General features: G+C 40.4%; 1 non-coding gene across 1 annotated transcript; it reads right to left on the bottom strand.

Annotated features, from left to right (window-relative positions):
* Positions 1-384: 384 nt before the first annotated feature.
* On the bottom strand, positions 385-487 carry LOC117099563. Its single transcript, XR_004443887.1, has one exon. It is a non-coding gene; the product is annotated as a U6 spliceosomal RNA (small nuclear RNA).
* Positions 488-20,832: the final 20,345 nt, after the last annotated feature.

Genomic DNA, 20,832 nt, shown 5'->3' on the forward strand with positions numbered 1-20,832 from the left:
TGCCTCATCACTCATGGCCAACCAGTGACAAACCACCCCTGGGGTGAGGAATTTATCCCTTCTTTAAATGCCTTATTTGGATTATTCTCTTATTGTAACAACATATGTCCACAGTAGAAATTAAGGAAGAAAAACAATAGAGAGAAAATAAAAATAGAATCTCCTCTAACCACCCTACTCAGAAGGAGCTTTGGTTACTAAGCTATATTACAGTTACCTCGTTATAATATTAAAAATTATGTCTATAAGTGTGTATTATAGGGCTGCAACAAACATTTTCATAGCCAAATCTTTTGTGTGTATCCAGGAATATTTTTATCTTTGTTTTTATTTTTATTAGTTTTTCTTCATTTTCTTCTTCCTTTTTAAAAAAAATTATAATTTTTTTAAATGAAACACTTCACAAATTTGCGTGTTATCCTTGTGCAAGGAGCATGTTAATCTTCTCTGTATCATTCCAATTTTAGTATATGTGCTAATGGTGTAAGGTGTCCGGATTCTTGGCGTGTTGAACAAAGAATTGGACAAAACGCACAAAGAAGGGTTCTACTGAAACTGAAAGTACACTCCATGGTGTGGGAGCCGGCCTGAGCATAGGAGCTAAAAGATCCCGTTACAGAATTTTTGGGAGTTGAAATACCCTCTAGAGGATGCCATTTGGTGCTTGGGGTATGCCCTATGTAAATGGAAATGATGAAATAAAGTTACGAAGTCATTTACTTGACCCTACGCCCAATGGAGAGGATATTTTCTGTCATAGCTAAAGTGTGAATTGGCCTTATGTTCCCTGCCTCCAGACCCTGTTTTCCTGCCTCATTTCCCCACTGAGAGACATGATGCCCACAAATTTTATGGGAGGCAGAGGGACCGATGGCCTTTTTTCTGTAACTGCTTCATGCTGGCTTGGGGCATAGTCCCTCCCTATTGAGGATCACAGAACTCTCACCCTACTCTGTCTAGTGGAGGCAGGGTAGCTCCTTAATGGTCAGGGTTAGTGTCTGCCCCTGGAACTGACTGGAACCTTTGTTGCATGATCATCTGAAGCTTGATGGTCTCTAGGCAACAGGAAATGAAGTTGGTTAAAAGATTTAATGGGAATTTCAGGGGGTGGATACCTATGCTGTCAGAAATGTTTGTTGTAGAGATTTGCAGGAGGGAAAAAACAAAACCTGGTCTGTTCTAGAATCTGTGTGTTTCCTTAAAGTCTTAGCATGAGCAATTCCATTTTGGTTCGGTTTGGCTTGGTTTGTGGGGGCCTAGTGTATGAGCTTAATCCAAAACAATGGCCTGCCAGAATTATTTTTTTATTTTTTTATTTTTTTTTGAGACGGAGTCTCACTCTGTCGCCCAGGCTGGAGTGCAGTGACCGGATCTCAGCTCACTGCAAGCTCCTCCTCCCGGGTTTATGCCATTCTCCTGCCTCAGCCTCCCGAGTAGCTGGGACTACAGGCGCCCGCCACCTCGCACGGCTAATTTTTTGTATTTTTTAGTAGAGACAGGGTTTCACCGTGTTAGCCAGGATGGTCTCGATCTCCTGACCTCGTGATCCGCCCATCTCGGCCTCCCAAAGTGCTGGGATTACAGGCTTGAGCCACCGCGCCCGGCCAGAATTATTTTTTTAAATTCCCCCTTTTTTCGGTCAGGTTCTTATTTAGGTGAGAGTGTGACCAAAACTTGTGGCCTTAGCGCCACTCTCAGTTACCATCATTTTGGGTTTCCGATTTCAGCATGTCATTCATAGGTCACGGTGTTCTCATGGTTGCACATTTCTTTCAGCTCTTGTCATTCAAATTGGAGGGAGACTATATGACATTCTAGAGAGGGCTGCATGCAAGTATTTAAAATCTTTGAGAGAATACAGTGCAGCAGGGAGACTATTACTATGACCATTGGGAGGATAATACCAAGAGTTTGGAGTATGCTCCTTATCCAGGGTCCCCATAAACCAAACCTCCTAAAATTAAATAGATCAAAGAATGAGCTAGGTAAAGAGTTTATTCACTTGACTAAGCAATTTCTTCGTCAATCCCCTACCACTGAATTTCTATAGTGTTCATTTGATGTATTTCCCCATAGGCCACAATTGCCAGCAGTTGCACAGGTACTTTTCTGTTTAGCTAATTCTATTATGTAGCATAACTTTCACAAGAGAATTTAAAAGTCTGTTGTGTAACTGTAGCCTTTACAGCAGAATTTGCTCTAGAACCTATCATGAGGGATACATTTCTAATCATTGCTTTTTTTATTTTAAACCGTGGAAAAAGGACTTAACAAATGATGCCCTTTTAGAAGAGTGAAGGCCTTCTGGCAATGTTCTCTTTAACCCACGATGTGGGTTAAGAGGAGTGAACCAATGTTTTGTTTTTGATTGATTATGAGGCAACACGTGTACCATTAAAGTTTCTTACCTGCGTTGGGCCTTTGTCTTTTATCTATCAAAGTATAAGGTTATCCATGTATAAGACTGACTGCAAACCCCTTCACAAGTAAAAGTGTACCCCATAAGTGCACATAACAGACCCCTTTTTCACTTCTATGTTCATAGAGGCATAAGCAAGAAAAAATATTCAAAGATAAGTTTCATGATAGAAGTCTTAATCTGTGAACTTGGGAAAAGCTGTTCACATCAAGGATGCCATCCTCTTTTGGGAGAAATTTCCCTGGTTAGCTTTACCTCCAGGGTTTATCTTAAGGGTAGAGAGGCAGGGTCGGGTGCGGTGGCTAAAGCCTGTAATCCCAGCACTTTGGGAGGCCGAGGTGGGTGGATCACAAGGTCAGGAGTTGGAGACCAGCCTGACCAACTGGTGAAACTCCGTCTTTACTGAAAATACAAAAATTAGCCAGGCATGGTAGCATGCACCTGTAAACCCAGCTATTCAGGAGGCTGAGGCAGGAGAATCACTTTAATCCGGGAGGCGGAGGTTGCAGTGAGCTGAGATGGCACCACTGTATTCCAGCTTGGGCGACAGAGTGAGACTCCATCTCAAAATAATAATAATAATAATAAAAAGAGTAGAGAGGCAAAAAAAAAAAAGTTGACAAAAAATAAAACAGCCTCCAGAATTCATAGTACAAAGTAAAATCACCTAATATATATGTAATTAGAGTCCCAGAAGAAAGAGAGTAAGAATAAAGTATTTGAAATAATAATGTCCAAAAATGTTCCAAATGACTTTAGATAGCTTTGGGGTTGTAAGCTGCTCCTAGAACAGAAGAGATGCTCCAGATCACACATTTGGAAAAGCTAAGCTCTTAGATTTTTCAAGAAGCCAGAAAACGAAGAAAAGGGGATAGGGTGGGGGTACCAACAATTGTTTATTTTAAGGGGATTCTATATACAAAATCAAAGTAAGAGCACTTAAGCCGACTGAGGTGCCACAGCCTCTGTAAGCATGAATTGGATGAATGACCCAGCAGCTAGTGAGTACATACTCTGACCTGCATGTTTGATGTGCATTAACTCACTGAATCATTAGGAAAACCCTGTGACACAGGTATTATTTGAGGCTAAGAGCAGTTCAGTAACTTGTCCAAAGTTGCACATCTGACAAGGGGGAAAGATGAGATTCAACCTCAGGGCTAATTTCAAAATCAATTCTCCTAACAGTTCTGCTATCCTGCCTTCATCTAGGTTGCTCATTCATGAATATCTTTTCCCCTTCAAGGAAGTACTGGATTTCCCTCCTGTACAAATGTAGGGAGTGACATGACTCACAGCCCAGAACTTGTAGGTTGTGAGGGAAGGGGATTCATTTTGCCTGGACATCCCACAGTGCATAGAGCCATGTAGGACTTCCAAAGGCTGCTGGAACTCAAAAGCCCATGTTTGTGAAATATGGTCCTTTAGAGTCTGCATCTCCAAAGGTCTTGGATCTTGAACTAACTAAAAATTTGGAGTTCAAGAGAAGAATCTAAATCAAAATAACCAGCTAAATATACTTCTTAGTCCTAGACACTGGAAGTATTGCTGACTTCTGCCCAGGACAATCACATCATGTCAAGCCAGAAAGCCATATTATAAAAACACCTGCGTTTGAGGAAAGACACAGACTACACCACACACAGACATACAGGTGTCCAAGTGCAGTGAATAAGCAGATGTCCAAGAGTGAGTGAACAATTCAGATCAATTCAACAATAATTTGTTGAACATCTGCTATATTTCAGGCACTCTTCTATTGGTTTATCCTCCCAGGCAACAGTGCTAGCCATCAAGAATCTGTGGCAGATAAGTAAGAGGCAACACAGTGTGATAAGTAAAATCAGTGACACATACAGAAGGTTCTAAGACAGTGGAGAAGGGAATTATTCATTCATTCTTTCTGTCATTCCATCAACACTTCCTGAACAAATACTATGTGCTGCAATGGGCTAAAACCCAGACTAATAAAAAATTTCTGGCAGAGGAGAAAAGAGAGACATTTGAGGTAGAGGGAATCACAGACGTGTATAGAAGCCTGAAGGATCATGATATGTTTGAAGATCTCTGAAACATTCGAAATTGTGGAGAATAAAACTGGAGGGGGAAAGCAGCAGCTGCAGCTGAAGTATGCAATCATTTCTACGTACTGAGAGCAATCATGCATAATATGCATATGGCGCAATACTTTGGACTATGTGCAGGAAACAGCACAAGTAGACTTTGCGGCAGTCCAAACCCAGACATTGTTTTTATATATTAGGTACCTGATAAAAGTTTTTTTTTTTTTTTTTTTTTTTGTAAACAGGGTCTCACTCAGCCTTCCAAGCTATAGTGCAGTGGCACATTCATGTCTCTTTGCAGCCTCAAACTTCTAAGCTCAAATGATACACCTGCCTTTGCCTCCTGAGTAGCTGAGACTATGGGCACACACCATCATACCCAGTGGTGCTTGATAAACTTCTTAAACTGCAAGTAGCATTTATATGCTTATACCCATGGGAGTGCCCAGTCTCTGAGTTAGGAAATCACATTTCTCTCAGGCTGGAAGATCCAGAGTTGGTGGTGGCTCTTCCCCACCCAGTAGTCCACTGTGGGACAGGACAGATACCCATCCTATACAATGAGGCTACCTCTCCTTATCTCAACTTTCTACCTTCCTTGGACTCCACTGGGAGAGGGTTTAGATCATGGTCTTTCTGAAAGATTCATGTATGACCCAAAGCAGTAGAGAGCTGGAAGCAGAAACAGGAATTGTACCTTTTTTAAAAAGTTAATGCCTTTTCTTTCGTCTCAAAAAGGAAACAAGTTCTCCACATTTGGGGCCTTTCAGAAAGTATCTCCACAAAGTCTCGCTTCCTGCCTATTTCTCTGTCTCCTTATCCTCCTGTCTTCTTCTTCTCTGTTTGGACGTCATTCCTCTCCATCTCACTCTCCCTTTCTGTCTCTGCTCGTTGTCCCTGCCAGGAGAGAAAGCCCTAGACCTAGTCACCTCTTCAGTCTGTAATATTCTGCTGCCTCTGGCTTTACCTGGAGGCCAGCGAGGCTTCCTCTGATTCCCCTTTCACAGATACACTCATCTCCGGTGGCAGGGACAGTGGGGACACGGGGGTTACTTCACCTCCAGAAGAGCCTGCCCCCAGATTTCCTTCAGAAATTCCTTAGAGACAATCAAATTTATCTGTGAGAAAAGCAATTTCTTCCAAAGGTTGCTTTGTCTAGTCTAGGTAGGGGGTGTGTTCTCTTATTGGGATAGTTTTAACTCTACTTCTTTTGAATTAATAACAATAGACTATTTTTCTGCTCCTGTTTTCATTGTTTTACCCAATAACTGAAAAATCACTCTGCCTGTGTTACCTGGCACCAGGTTCAAGTAGTTTCTTCCTCATTGCTAGATTTCTTCCATTCTAAGAGGGGTGTGTGTGTGTGTGTGTGTGTGTGTGTGTGTGTTGGGCTGGGGTGGGTTGACATGTTCAGTTTATTCTACCAGATATGTAAATATTTAATTGAAATTTGGGGAAAAAATCACATTTTAAAAATCTCCATTAAGAGTAGGAAATTCAGATAGAGGTTTGTACTGTCAACAGGGTTTTGGTAAAGCACTTAGTACAATGAAACACACATCCAGTACCTGGCACTGTTAATATTCTTACAAATATACATTTTTTGGGGAATGTAAATTAGGTCAACCATTGTGGAAGACAGTATGGCGATTCCTCAAGGACCTAGAACCAGAAATACCATTTGACCTAGCAATCCCATTACTGGGTATATACCCAAAGGAATATAAATCATTCTATTATGAAGATATATGCATGCGTATGTTCATTCCAGCACTATTCACAATAGCAAAGACATGGAATCAATGCAAATGCCCATCAGTGATAGACTGGATAAAGAAAATGTGGTACATACACACCATGGAATACTATACAGCCTAAGGAATGAGATCATGTCCTTTGCAGGGACATGGATGAACCTGAAAGCAATTAACCTCAGCAAACTAACACAGGAACAGAAAACCAAACACCACAGGTTCTCAGTCGTAAGTGGGAGCTGAATGATAAGAGCACATAGACTCAGGGAGGGGAACAACACACACTAGGGCCTGTCGGGGGGGTCGGGGGAGGGAGAACATCAGGATAAATAGCCAATTCATGCTGGGCTTAATATCTAGGTGATGGGTTGATAGGTGCTGCAAACCGCCACGGCACACATTTGCTTATGTAACCTGCATATCCTGCACATGTATCCTGGAACTTAAAATAAAATAAAAATTTTAAAAATAATAACAAATGTACATCTTTCCCAGGGGATCTTAGGGATGCACTAGTCTAAGTAGAATCTGCCTCCTCTCCACCTTGCTGGTGTCTGTAACCCCTTCTGGGGAAGGTAGATTGAAGTTAATTACCTTTCAGTATGACCCCAAACCTTAGATTCTGACAGGGGACATAGTTCCAGCTTTTTCTTTTATATCTTGTCCTAGACTTTAATGTTTTCTTCTTTCTCCCAAATTACTTGGTAAATGCAGCATCTTTTGAAGTATTAAAACTATAGGAGAAGGGACACCCTGTCTATGATATTCTTATGTTTCTGAATGAATTAATTATTTGCTTCTGCTATCACCCAAGGGAGCACCTCAGAGTAGCCACATTCTCTGAGTCAATCCTACAGGTACTTATAATGATAAGTAGAAACACACAAGAGTACATTACGCATAGACGCCCTTTGCCAGAATGAAATAACTGGAAAAAATCCGGAACTACTTCCTTAGATTACTATTCTTCCTGAATCACCACATATTGGATCTTAACTTATTTTTTAAAGTGAGGGAGTTTTACCTGATCCACCAATCCCACTGTGGAAGATCTGATAGAAAAAAAAATGACTTGCATAATGGTGTATAAAAAATGTTTATTGTAATCAATGGCGGTCTTTTTTATTTATTTATTTATTTATTTATTTATTTATTTATTTATTTTTGAGACAGAGTCTTGCCCTGTCGCCCAGGCTGGAGTGCAGTGGCGCCATCTAGGCTCACTGCAAGCTCCACCTCCAGGGTTCACGCCATTCTCCTGCCTCAGCCTCCTGAGTAGCTGGGACTACAGGCGTCTGCCACCACGCCCAGCTAATTTTTTGTGTTTTTAGTACAGATGGGGTTTCACCGTGTTAGCCAGGATGCTCTGGATATCCTGACCTCGTGATCCACCCGCCTCGGCCTCCCAAAGTGCTGGGATTACAGGCGTGAGCCACCGCGCCCGGCGTCTTTTTTATATTACAAATTAATTTGTATGTTTTGTAATAGTAGTATAAGGAACTCTGTATGTCTTTTACACAGGTTCACTGGTTGCTTACGTTTTCTGTTTCTCCATTTGCTATACATACCTGTCTGTCTCTCTCTACACACACATTTCTGTTTCTATTTCTGTTACTATGTCTATTTCTAGCTCTAACTCTAGTTATGGCTTTTATCCCCTAAGTCGTTTGAGAGTAAGTTTGGAGACACTCTGCCTCTTACTACTTACTAAATATTCAGTGTATATTTTACTCTTTTAAAAAAAGATATCCTCTTATATAACTATACTGTGATTATCAAGACCAGGAAATTTAACATTGATACAGTATCATTAGTTAACCCACATTCCATATTCTCTCTTCATCCATTGCCTTATAATATCTTTTCTAACCATTTGGTTTTTCCAGCCCAAGATATAATCCCATATTGCATTAGTTGTCATGTTTTGCTAGTCCTCTTTAGTCTGGAACAGTTTCTCAGTCATTCTTTCTGTTTCAGACCTTGATATTTATGAAGATTAAAAGGCAGTTATTTTGTAAAATGTCCCCCACATTGAATTTGGCTGATGTTTCCTTGTGATTAGATTAAGGTTATGCATTTTTGGCAGGAAAACTAAAGAAGTAATTGCTGTCCTTCTCCGTACATCGTATCAGGAGGTACATTATGTTAGTTTCTCCATTTTTAGTAATGTTAACTTTGATTAGTTAAGAGATGATCTTTTTCTTTTACTGTTGTTAAACATGTAAGAAGGGCTCTGTTTTAATCTGATTTGCTTTTTACTGCCAATAATATAATTATCTTTTCTACGACCTTTATGATCCAGTGGGCCTGAGTTTGAATTTATTACCCTAATTACAGAGCTGCCAAAACTGAAACAGAAAATGGTTTTTCTGAGTGAGCCAGTAGGGGGCAGAATTTGGACTTGCTGAACCCAGTTCCCTTAAAGGCCCAATCCCAGGAAAATTTGTCTATTAAAAAAAAAAAAAAAAAAAGAGTTTTTGACTGAATTTATTTCTAAATTTATTATGACTCCCTTGATTGCTAACCTTGAGGACCCAGAATTCTTCTCAAGGAGTGCATAAAGCCCAGGATGGCTTGAAGATTTTTAGATTTTCTTTTAGGAGACCTTGATTCAATTTTTTAAAATTATTTCTCTCAGAGCCCCTAGCTCAAAGATTAAAGGAGCAATGTGGGGTCATTGTGAGTCTTCAATGTCTCAGGAAACATGGCATTAGGCTTTGGGATCTGTGTGTCCAATACAGAAGAATTCTTTATGGTCGCAGTTCTTGAACAACAAGCACAGGAAACCTCTAACTGTCAAGCTTTAATTTGGTGATGCTATGTATTGTTGAGTGGGTGGAAGGAAGATTTACCTTTAAGTCAGGTTAAATATATCTGAGAAACAATTCATAGCCATTCAAAAGGTCAGCTTCATATCTTATACCAAAATCTTTCAGAAAAGGAAGCCCACTGCATTCATTTCATTCTTCTGAAGAAAACCTAATTTTGCACATCTGACTCTACATTTGTTTTTGCCGAGTACAGACTTATGCAAGCACATTTTCCATTCTTTTCACCACTAATGAGAAAAATTATAACCTCATATAGCTCTCCCTGTATTATGGCAATAACAAAACACTGCCAAATATAGCCATGTCTAACTATTATGAATATCTTTATACTTGGAGACCACAGCCGCAATAGCTAGCACTATAATTAGCTACCTAATCAGTCTGGCTAGGGAAAATACACTATTATTTATGAGTGCTATTCTTGCACTGAATATCCCGTAGATGACTAATTGCTGACTTAAAAATTCGGAACCATGAATCTAGAGTGTCTATAATGGTGTAAAATGTTTTCTAATTGTTCATTAAGAAGTAAAGGGGCATTTATGGCATGTCTCCAACATACTTAAAGGTTAATGTTAAGGGTTTTATGCAGACCATGTTCATGCATTTACAAATTGTGCCCATGAATTTAAGTCTTAGTAATTCAGCATATTAAACCCCAGTCACATCTTCTCCCTTAAAAGGCACTTTTTTACAAGTAGAATATAAATGTATTCATTGACTCATAATTATTTACATGACCTCCAAAATGAGGTGAGTCGGTGAGTCTTGCGTGTAGTCTGTGTATTTTGTTGAGGCGCTGACGTGATTTTCTTTTTCCTCCTTCTCATTTACTGCAGTGTTTTAGTGTGAACGTTTGATCCTTACAGAGATTTTAATTCACCTGCCTTCTTAGGCCTCCAGTAAGCAGCCTGAGATACCTGGTGGTGTCTGCTACCGAAATCCAGCTCTGGTGCTCTAGCTAAAGAAGAAGAATCTCCTGTAACTCCTGAGTCATTTTGGTACTGGTGCCTGGGAAGGTGATACCTCTTCTTCATCCCTGGCCTCTACCCACTTGTCGGTACAAAACCAAAATATCTCCAGACTTTGCCAAGTGCTCTTTGGGGGGCAAAACTAACTGCTCTAACTTGAATTTATTTTAGGTCTGATGTCAAGCTTTTGTTGTCGTTTACTATGGACATTGAGAATAATTGGTCACCATTTTATTTTATTTTATTTTTTTGAGATGGAGTCTCGCTCTGTCGCCAGGCTGGAGTGCAATGGCGCAATCTTGACTCACTGCAACTTTCGACTCCCTAGTTCAAGCGATTCTCCTGCCTCAGCCTCCCGAATAGCTGGGATTGCAGGCATGTACCACCACGCCCAGCTAATTTTTGTATTTTTTGTAGAGACAGGGTTTCACCATGTTGGCTAGGATGGTGTCGATCTCCTGACCTCGTGATCCACCTGCCTCGGCCTCCCAAAGTGCTGGGATTACAGGAGTGAGCCACTGCGCCCAGCCTGGTCACTATTTTCTATTGAATAACATCAAAGGAGGCCATTTTTCCTTTTCTTTTTATTTATTTATTTTTTTGAGATGAAGTCTGACTCTGTCGCCCAGGTTGTGGTGCATTGGCATGATCTCAGCTCATTGCAACCTCTACCTCCTGGGTTTAAGCAATTCTCCTGCCTCGGTCTCCCAAGTATCCCAAGTAGCTGGGATTATAGGCACCCGCCACCATGCCTAGCTAAGTTTTTTTTTTTTTTTTGGTATTTTTAGTAGAGACAGAGTTTCACCATGTGAAAGGCCAGGCTGATCGTGAACTCTTGACTCAAGTGATCTGCCCACCTCCGCCTTCCAAAGTACTGGGATTGCAGGCGTGAGCCACCATGCCCAGCTCATTTTTACTTTTCTAAGCAGATATAAACATTTCATCATCCTCTAGCTGGACTTCACTATTTTAAAATGATGACAATGTAACTCTGGACTGATTAATTTGATTTCTTAGTGACAAAATTTCTAGTTTCCTGTCATTTCCACTTTTTCATTGTTTTCATAGGCAAGATTATGGAAGACAGACTTCTAGCTAGCTTTAATTTTGAAGTCAGTGATTCTTAACCATTTTAATATCACCATTTGATATGCAATTTGATGAGAGGTAAGTAGCCTCTCCCTATAATGATACGTATACGTACAGACATAAATTTCACATACAATTTCAGGAGATTCCAGGACATACCTCTTCAGTCCTTTCATGGAACCCAGGTTATAACTCTGTTTTAAAATTAGTGCCAGTCCCTTGAATTATGGGCTTGTGAAGTTCTGAAATAAAGCAAGCCTGAGTATGTCTGATCGAGTTTGATTTTATGCGAGTGTTACTCCTTCACCTCCTGTTTTCTGGGAAAACGCCCAGGCACTGTTAACCTTTTCTTAAGCAGCCTCTCCTCTTGTCTCCCATGTCATTGTCTTCCCCTCTGTTTTTGTCAATCCTTTCCTTTTTTTTTTTTTTTTTTTTTGAGACAGAGTCTTGCTCTGTGGTCCAGGCTGGAGTGCAGTGGCACAATCTTGGCTCACTGCAAGCTCCACCTCCCGGGTTCACGCCATCCTCCTGCCTCAGCCTCCCGAGTAGCTGGGACTACAGGCGCCCACCACCACGCCTGGCTAATTTTTTGGTATTTTTAGTAGAGACGGGGTTTCACCGTGTTAGCCAGGATGGTCTCAATCTCCTGACCTCGTGATCCGCCCACCTCGGCCTCCCAAAGTGCTGGGATTACAGGCGTGAGCCACCACGCCTGGCCATTTGGTTTTTAACCTATTGCAAGTTTGAAGATATTTTCCAATACATTATTGTTCTTTGCTTCAGTTACTGATTTTAATAACAGTACAGTCAGAATACTCAACAATAGTAAGGTGGGATGTGTCCCACTGTTTCCTCCTGACTCCCTACCACCCAGAAACTGTTCAAGAAAACCAAGCAAGAGCCTTCAAGGCTAGAGTCATCCTGCTGTGTGCTGTCCCCTCATCTATCTCTTCAAACCCATTCCCCCTGCAAAGAAATAAAAGGAAGGAAGGAAGGAAGGAAGGAAGGAAGGAAGGAAGGAAGGAGGTGAGGGAGGGAGGGAGGGAGGTGAGGGAGGGAGGAAGGGCAGGGAAAGAAAGGAAGAAGGAAGAAAGGAAAGAAGGAAGGAAGGAAGGAAGGAAGGAAGGAAGGAAGGAAAATTACATACACAAAAGCACTGCTGAACAATCCAAAGTATTCCTTGGATGGGATGAAGAAAAACGAGCATACTGTCAAGCAAACAACTTCTGAATATCTCTATAGACATTCCTCCAATATGGGTCCCTGCATCCAGTTCCCCATTCACACTGTTCCCCGTCTCCTACAGATAGCCATTCTGCTCTGCCCTCAAACCCAGATGCCCCTCTCATTCTGAAGCAGAGACAAAAAGACCTTGAGTCAATGGGCCCCTTCCTGAGAAAGCAGTTTAAGATCTTCAGTTACTATTTCAATGCATGCTTTGGTGAGTCATCCCACCTACACCTCAATCCCAAATGATTTATCAGAATATTTTTTCCAAACGCACAGAATATTCTTCCCCAATGGAATCCTCACAAAATTGCTAAGAGGCAAATGGGTTTTTTAAAAATATCATTACACAATAAGAAATAGCATAAGTGGTTATTTTCTACATCCTTGATACTCAAAATATGATCCCTGAATTAGCAGCATTAGCATGACCCGGAAGCTTATTAGGAATGCAGAGTCTCAGATTCCACCCCACATCTATGGAATCAGAATCTGCATTTTAAACAGCATTCCCAGGTGATTCAAGTGCACATGAAAGTGTCCTCTACCACTATTCTCATACCCTTACCACCCATGCTGGAGTTGCCTTGGGGTCCTGGACATTACATTGAGGGGGTGGGGGCCTGGAGAACATTGCCTCCTTCTTCTTTCTTCTTCCACCCTCTGCTCCAGCTCAATTTAAGGGCTATGTCAGTAGCTCTCCCTTTAGCTAACAGTGGCTCCTCACTCACCCTCTTCCCCTGCCCCCCATCCACTATCATTCTCTGGACTTTGAAGTAGTTGCTTAAGTGCTTTGTTTGTTTGTTTTTGTTTGAGACAGAGTTTCACTCTGTCACTCAGGCTGGAGTCCAGTGGCACTATCTTGGCTCACTGCAACTTCCACCTCCCTGTTCAAGCAATTCTCTGCCTCAGCCTCCCAAGTAGCTGGGATTACAGGTTCCCACCACCACGCCAGGCTAATTTTTGTATTTTTAGTACAGACTGGGTTTCACCATATTGGCCATGTTGGTCTTGAACTCCTGACCTCATGATCCACCTGCCCTGGCCTCCCAACGTGCTAGGATTACAGGCGTAAGCCACCATACCCAGCCTGCTCAAGTTCTTAGATTCCTTTGTCTTCTGTTCTGCTTTCATATATTTCATGCTTGGGGTGAGGCAGATCATAACATTTTACAATAACAACCACTTCTTAGTGTTCTATGCCATTGTAGGATGATTATAGTTAACACTAACGTGTATTTTCAAATAGCTAGAAAGAGGATATTGACTGCTGCCAACACAAAGAAATGATAAATCTTTGGGATGATGGATATGCTAACCACCCTGATCTGAGCACTATAGATTATATGTATCAAAATGTCACTATGTACCCCATGTATATATTATTTATCAACATGGGGTACATAGTGATTTTTTTAAAAAATGCCTCTTCTGAGTATTCTAATATGTGCCAAGCATTGTGCTAAGCTGTTTTGTATGTATCATTAAACTGACCCTCTTACAACAGCCCTGAAAGTAGATAGTTTCATCCCCATTTACAGATGAGGAAACTAAGGCTTAGGAATATGAAATAATTTTCCCAAGGTCTCATAGTTGGCCAGGAGTCAGAGGCAAGATCAAGTCCTGGTCTGCCATTTCCCCTATATCATGCTGCCTTTCTTTTATAACCATAATGCCAGGTGTAATTTTATGATTTGTTATTCAGTGCTCTATCTAAATCTATATATCAAAGAGTTATTTTTTTCTTCAAGACTTTGTCCCTTTCCTCAAGCATCCCACATCTGGAGGCTGTTACTAACAAGCAAGATAAAATAAAATGTGATACATGCTACAGTGGTACAATGTGTGGGATGCTATGAGCAGCCAAGAAGAGGCATCTAACCCAGCCTGGGGGATGAGGTTAAGTTTACTCTGAGGCATGATGCTGTAGCTGAGACCTGAAGGAAAAGATGGAGAGAAGAATATTTAAGCAGAGGAAATAGTGTGAGGGCCAGAGGTGAGATACTATGTGGTCTTTTCAAGGAACAGAGAGCAATACAGCATGGTTGGAGCAGAAATAGGAGGTGAGAGTGGGATGGAGAGTGAGGAGGATGGGCAATGGGATGAGACAAGGCCCCAGGGCCAGCAGGATTCAGATTATGAAGAACCTTGGAAGCCATGTAAGGAGTTCACTCCTAATCCCGAGGACCGGGAATATCATTGATGTTTTCAACACAGGTGGTACATGTGTTTGAGAAAGATGACTCTTCCCCTATCGTTTCTCAGTTTTTTGGCTAAGATCAAGTGGAGAAAGATCACTCTTCCATGTGATGATGAATTGAAGGGAGGGCATGTAAAGAAAGATGGAGAAGAGTTAGGAGGCAGCTGAAATACTATAGACAAGAAATGATGGTGACCTGAACTGGAATAAAAGCAGGCAGGCTAGAGAAGCAAAGGGTAGAGCTCTTTAGGAAGTTGTAAAAACAAGAAATTCAAAATCAAAGCTGTTGGAACTTAAATTATTTTGAGCCTTAAAAGAATCTGATTATGAGACATGAGTTATATGACAGCCAGCTATAACCTACACAGCTGTAACCTTTGTTCCTCTGATTATAGATTAGCCATTTCTTTACCTATACTGTTTTGTCAAATGTTGTAAAAGACCAAAGGGCACCAGAGAAGACTCCTTTCCTCTTCACTCTTGATCTTCATTGCAGATTAACTTCCCTTACTTCTCTTACACAAAAACCTCGTAACTATCACATTATCTAAAATGGAATGTTAAATATACTCTTTTAGAGGACTTCATCTTGCATCTTGGATACCAGCTTAGCCACAGTAGGATAGGACACTGGGCAGAGTCATGAGGACCCCACTCCAGACCCTAGCTCCTGGATGACATTTCTAGATGCACCCTGGGCCAAAAGGGTATCTACTGCATTGAAGGCAATGACTCAGACTCAGCAGGATTCATCACCTGCTGACGAAAGAGCCCTTGGTCTCTGAAAAACCAGCAGCAATACTGAGGGAGTATGCCGTAGGCCTGGGGCTCTGAGACGTGCTGGCCTGAGGGGAAACCTAACACATTCTTAGCTATTGTTGCTATGATGAAACGTTCCTTCTGTTTGAGAAAAGCAGAGGGAAAAGTAAAGAGGACTTTGTCTTGCACCTTAGGTACCAGCTCAGCCACAGTAGGACAGAGCAACAAGCAGGCACTTGGGGTCCCTAAGTCCAGACCCAGGCTCTTAGACAGCATTTCTGTACCTGTCCTGGGGCAGTGGAGAGCCCACTTCCCTCAGTGGTGAGTCCCAGGTCTGGCAGCATTAACCATGAGCTGACAGAAGAGACCTTGTGTTTGGTTTTTTGTTTTGTTTTGTTTTTTGAGACAGAGTTTCACTCTTGTTGCCCAGGCTGGAGTGCAATGGCGTGATCTCGGCTCACAGCAACCTCTGTCTTCCAAATTCAAGTGATCCTCCTGCCTCAGCCTCCCGAGTAGCTGGGGTTATAGGCATGAGCCACCATGTCCAGCTAATTTTGTATTTTTTTTAGTAGAGATGGGGTTTCTCCATGTTGGTCAGGCTGGTTTGGAAATCCTGACCTCAGGTTATCCATCTGCCTTGGCCTCCCAAAGTGCTTGGATTACAGGTGTGAGCCACCGTGCCTGTCTTTTTTTTTTTTTTTTTTTTGACAGAGTCTCACTCTGTCGCCCAGGCTGGAGTGCAACAGTGCAATCTCGGCAGCTCACTGCAACCTCTGCCTCCTGGGTTCAAGCGATTCTCAAGCCTCAGCCTCAAGTGATTCTCATGCCTCAGCCTCCCAAGTAGCTGGGACTACAGATGCATGCCACCATGCCCAGCTAATTTTTTTTTTTTCTAGTAGAGACAGTATTTCACCATGTTGCCCAGGCTGGTGTCCTTGGGCTTTAAGCGAGCATTGGTGGTAGCCTGGCAGAACCCACGTGGACCAGTGGTGGTGATGGCCCCAGGGAGAGGCCCCTCTGCCTGTGGAAATGGGAGGAAAGAGCAGGAAGCACTTCATATTGTGGTGTGAGCACCAGCTTAGCTATAGTAGAATAGAACAACAGATAAACTGCTAAGTTTTTTCACTCCAATCCCTGGCTCCCAGACAACATCTATGGACATGCCCAGGGCCTAGGGTACCTGAGTGTCCTGAAAGGAAAGGCTTTGGGCAAGACCCAGTGCTATTTGGCTTCAGGTCTGACCCAGCACAGTCTAGGTGATGGTGGCCACAGGGGTGTTTGCATCACCACATTCCCAATTCCAGGCAATTTTAGCAGAGAGTAAGGGAAAAGAACAAAAGTCTCCAGAAAATTCTTCCAAATCTCATCCAAGACCACCAAGGTGGTACCTCTACATATCTGCAAAAACCACAGCATTACTGGGCTTGAGGCCCAAGTCCTTCAAATACCTGGAAAGCCTTCCCAAGAAGAACAGGCACAAACAGGTCCAGACTATGAAGATTACAATATGTACCAAACTCTTCAATGTCCAGACAGTGATGAACATCTACAAGGATCAACACCATCCAGGAAAACATGACCTCATCAAATGAACTAAATAAGGCAATAGGGAACAATCCTGGAGAAACGGAGATATGTGACCTAGCAGACAGAGAATTTAAAGCAGATATTTTGAGGAAACTTGAAGAAATTTAAGATAACACAAAGGAATTCAGAATTATATGAGATAAATTTAACAAAAAGATTGAAACAATTAAAAAGAACCAAGCAGCAATTCTAGAGCTGGAAAATGCAATTGACATGCTGAAAAATGCATCAGAGTCTCTTAATAGTAGAAAGAATTGATTAAGCAGAAGAAAGACTTATTGAGCTTGAAGACAGGCTATTTGAAAACACACAGAGGTGGAAAAAGGATAAAAAACAAGGAAGCATGCCTACGAGATCTAGAAAATAGTCTCACAAATATAAGAGTTATTGGCCTTAAAGAAGAGATAGAGCTAGAAATAGGGGCAGAAAGTTTATTCAAAGGGATAATAACAGAGAATTTCCCAAACCTAGAGAAAGATATCAACATTCAAGTATGAGAAGCTTATAGAACACCAAGCAGATTTAACCCAAAGAAGACTACTTCAAAGCATTTATTAATCAAACTCTCAAAGGTCAAGGATAAAGAAAGGATCCTAAAAGCAGCAAGAGAAATGACACAAATAACATACAATGGAACTCCAACACTCCTGTCAGCAAGCTTTTCAGTGGAAACCTTATAGACTAGGAAAGAATGGCATGACATATTTAAAATGCTGAAGGAACATAACTTTTACCCTATCTGGTGAAAATATCCTTCAAGCAGTAAGGAGAAATAAAGACCTTCCCAGAAAAACAAAAACTGAGGGATTTTATCAACACCAGATCTCTCCTACACAAAATGCTAAAGGGAGTTCTTCAGTCTGAAAGAAAGGGATGTTAATGACCAAGAGGAAATCATCTGAAGGTAAAAAACTCACTGGTAATAGTAAGTACAGCTGCAGAATGTACATTCTTCTCAGTACATGGATTGTTCTCAAGAATAGACCATATGTTAGGTCACAGAATAATATGACACTGTAATGGTGGTATGTAAACTACTCTTGTTTTAAGTAGAAAGACTAAATGATGAACCACTCAAAAATAATAACCACAATAACTTTTCAAGACATAGATAGCACAATAAAACATAAAGAGAAACAACAAAAAATCAAAAAGTAGGGGAACAAAGTTATAAAGACTGGAGTTTTTATTAGTTTTCTTTTTGCACGTTTGTTTGTTTGGATATACAGTGTTAAGTTGTCATCAGTTTAAAATAATGGATTATAAAATAGTATTTGCAAGACTCCTGGTAACCTCAAAACAAAAACATAACAAATACACAAAAAATAAAAAGTAGGAAATTAAACCATACCACCAGAGAAAATCACCTTCATTAAAAAGAAGACAGGAAGGAAAGAAGGAAGAGAATACTGCAAAACAACCAGAAAACAAATAATACAATGGCAGGAGTAAGTCTTTACTTATCAATAACAATACTGAATGAAAATTAACTAAATGCTCCAGTCAAAAGACAGAGTCTGGCTGAATGGACGAGAAAATAAGGTCCAATGATCTGTTGCCTACAAGAAATATACTTCACCTATAAAGTCACACATAGGCTGAAAATAAAGGGATGGAAAAAGATAATACATGACAATAGAAACCAAAGAAGAGTAGGAGTAGCTATACTTAAGAGAAAAAATAGATTTCAAGACAAAAACTGTAAGAAGAGACAAATAAGGTCATTAAATAATGACAAAGGGGACAATTCGCAAGAGGATTCAATTATAAATATATATGCACCCAACACTGGAGCAACCAGATATATAAAACAAATATTATTAGAGTTAAAGAGAGAAATAGGTCCAAATACAATAATAACTGGAGACTTCAACACCCCACTTTCAGCATTGGACAGATCTGCCAGACAGGAAATCAACAAATAAACATTGGACTTAATCTGCACTGTAGAACAAATTAACCTAATGAATAGTCACAAAACACGTCATCCAACAGCTGCAGAATGTACATTCTTCTCAGTACATGGATTGTTCTCAAGAATAGACCATATGTTAGGTCACAAAACAAGTCTTAAAGCATTCAAAAAAATTAAAATAATATCAAGCATCTTCTCCAATCACATTGGAATAAAACTAGAAATCAATAACAAAAGGAATTTTGAAAACTATATAAACACATGATAATTAAACAGTATGTTCCTGAATGACCTGTGAGTCTGTGAAGAAATTAAGAAGGAAACTGAAAAGTGTCTTGAAACAAATGATAATGGAAACACAGTATACAAAAACATAGGGGACACAGTGAGAGCAGTACTAAGAGGGAAATTTATAGCTATAATGCCTACATCAAAAAGGAAGAAGAGCTTCAAATAAATAACCTAATGATACATCTTAAAGAACTAGACAAGCAGGAACAAACTGAACCTAAAATTAGTAGAAGAAAAGAAATAATAATAAAGATCAGAGCAGGAATAACTGAAACTAAAATGAAGAAGACAATATAAAAGACCAACAAAACAAAAAGTTAATATTTTGAAAAGATAAACAAAATTGATGAACCTTTAACCAGAGTAACTAAGAAAAAGAGGGAAGACACAAATGAATAAAATCAGAGATGAAAAAGGAGACATTAGAACTGATACCACAGAAATTCAAATGATCCTGCCTGGTGTGGTGGCTCATGCCTGTAATCCCAGCATTTTGGGAGGCCGAGGAGGGCGGATCACCTGAGGCCGGGAGATCGAGACCAACCTGACCAACATGGAGAAATCCCGTCTCCACTGAAAATACAAAATTAGCCGGCATGGTGGTGCATGCCTATAATCCCAGCTATTCGGGAGGCTAAGGCAGGAGAATCGCTTGAACCCAAGAGGCAGAGGTTGTGGGGAGCTGAGATCATGCCATTGTACTCCAGCCTGGGCAATAAGAGCAAAACTCCATCTCAAAAAAAAAAAAGAAAAAGGAAAAAAGAAATCCAAATGATCATTAGTGGCTACTATGAGCAGCTATATGCCAACAAATTGGAAAATCTAGAAGAAATGGATAAATTCCTAGGCACATACAACCTATTCAGATGGAATCAGGAAGAAATCCAAAACCTGAACAGACCAATAACAAGTAACAATATTGAGGCTGTAATAAAAAGTCTCTCAGTAAAGAAAAGCCCAAGACCCAATGGCTTCACTTCTGAATACTACCAAGCATTTAAAGAACTAATACCAACCCCACTCAAACTGTTCTGAAAAATAGAGGAGGAGGAAATAAATCCAAAGTCATTCTACAAAGCCAGTATTACCCTGATACCAAAACCAGACAAAGATACATTAAAAAAAAACAAAACTACAGGTCAGTATCTGTGATTAATATGATGCAAAAATCCTCAACAAAATACTAGCAAACCAAAGTCAACAATACATTAAAAATATCATTCATTATTATCAAATGAGATTTATCCCAGGGATGCAAGGATGGTTCAATATACACAAATCCATCAACGTGACATATCATATCAACAGAATAAAGGACAAAAACCATATAATCATTTCAATGGATGCTGAAAAAGCTTTTGATAAAGTTTAACATCTGTTCATGACAAAAACCCTCAAAGAATTGGGTATAGAAGAAACATACCTCAATGTAATAAAAGACTATATAATAAAAGGCTATATGACACAGTTGGTATCATACCAAATGGGGAAAAACTGAAAGCCTTTCTTCTTAGATCTGGAAGACAACAAAGATGCCCACTTTCATCACTATTGTTCAACATAGTACTGGAATTCCTAGTTATAAAATCAGATAAGAGAAAGAAAAAAAGCGCATCCAAACTGGAAAAGAAGAAGTCAAATTGTCCTTATTTGCAGATGAGCAGATGATACGAACTTCTGTTTTTTTTAAATAATGTTGTTGTTGTTGTTGTTGTTGTTGTTGTTT

Source organism: Trachypithecus francoisi, unplaced genomic scaffold (assembly GCF_009764315.1).
Source record: "Trachypithecus francoisi isolate TF-2019V2 unplaced genomic scaffold, Tfra_2.0 Lachesis_group16, whole genome shotgun sequence".
NCBI classification, from domain to species: domain Eukaryota; kingdom Metazoa; phylum Chordata; class Mammalia; order Primates; family Cercopithecidae; genus Trachypithecus; species Trachypithecus francoisi.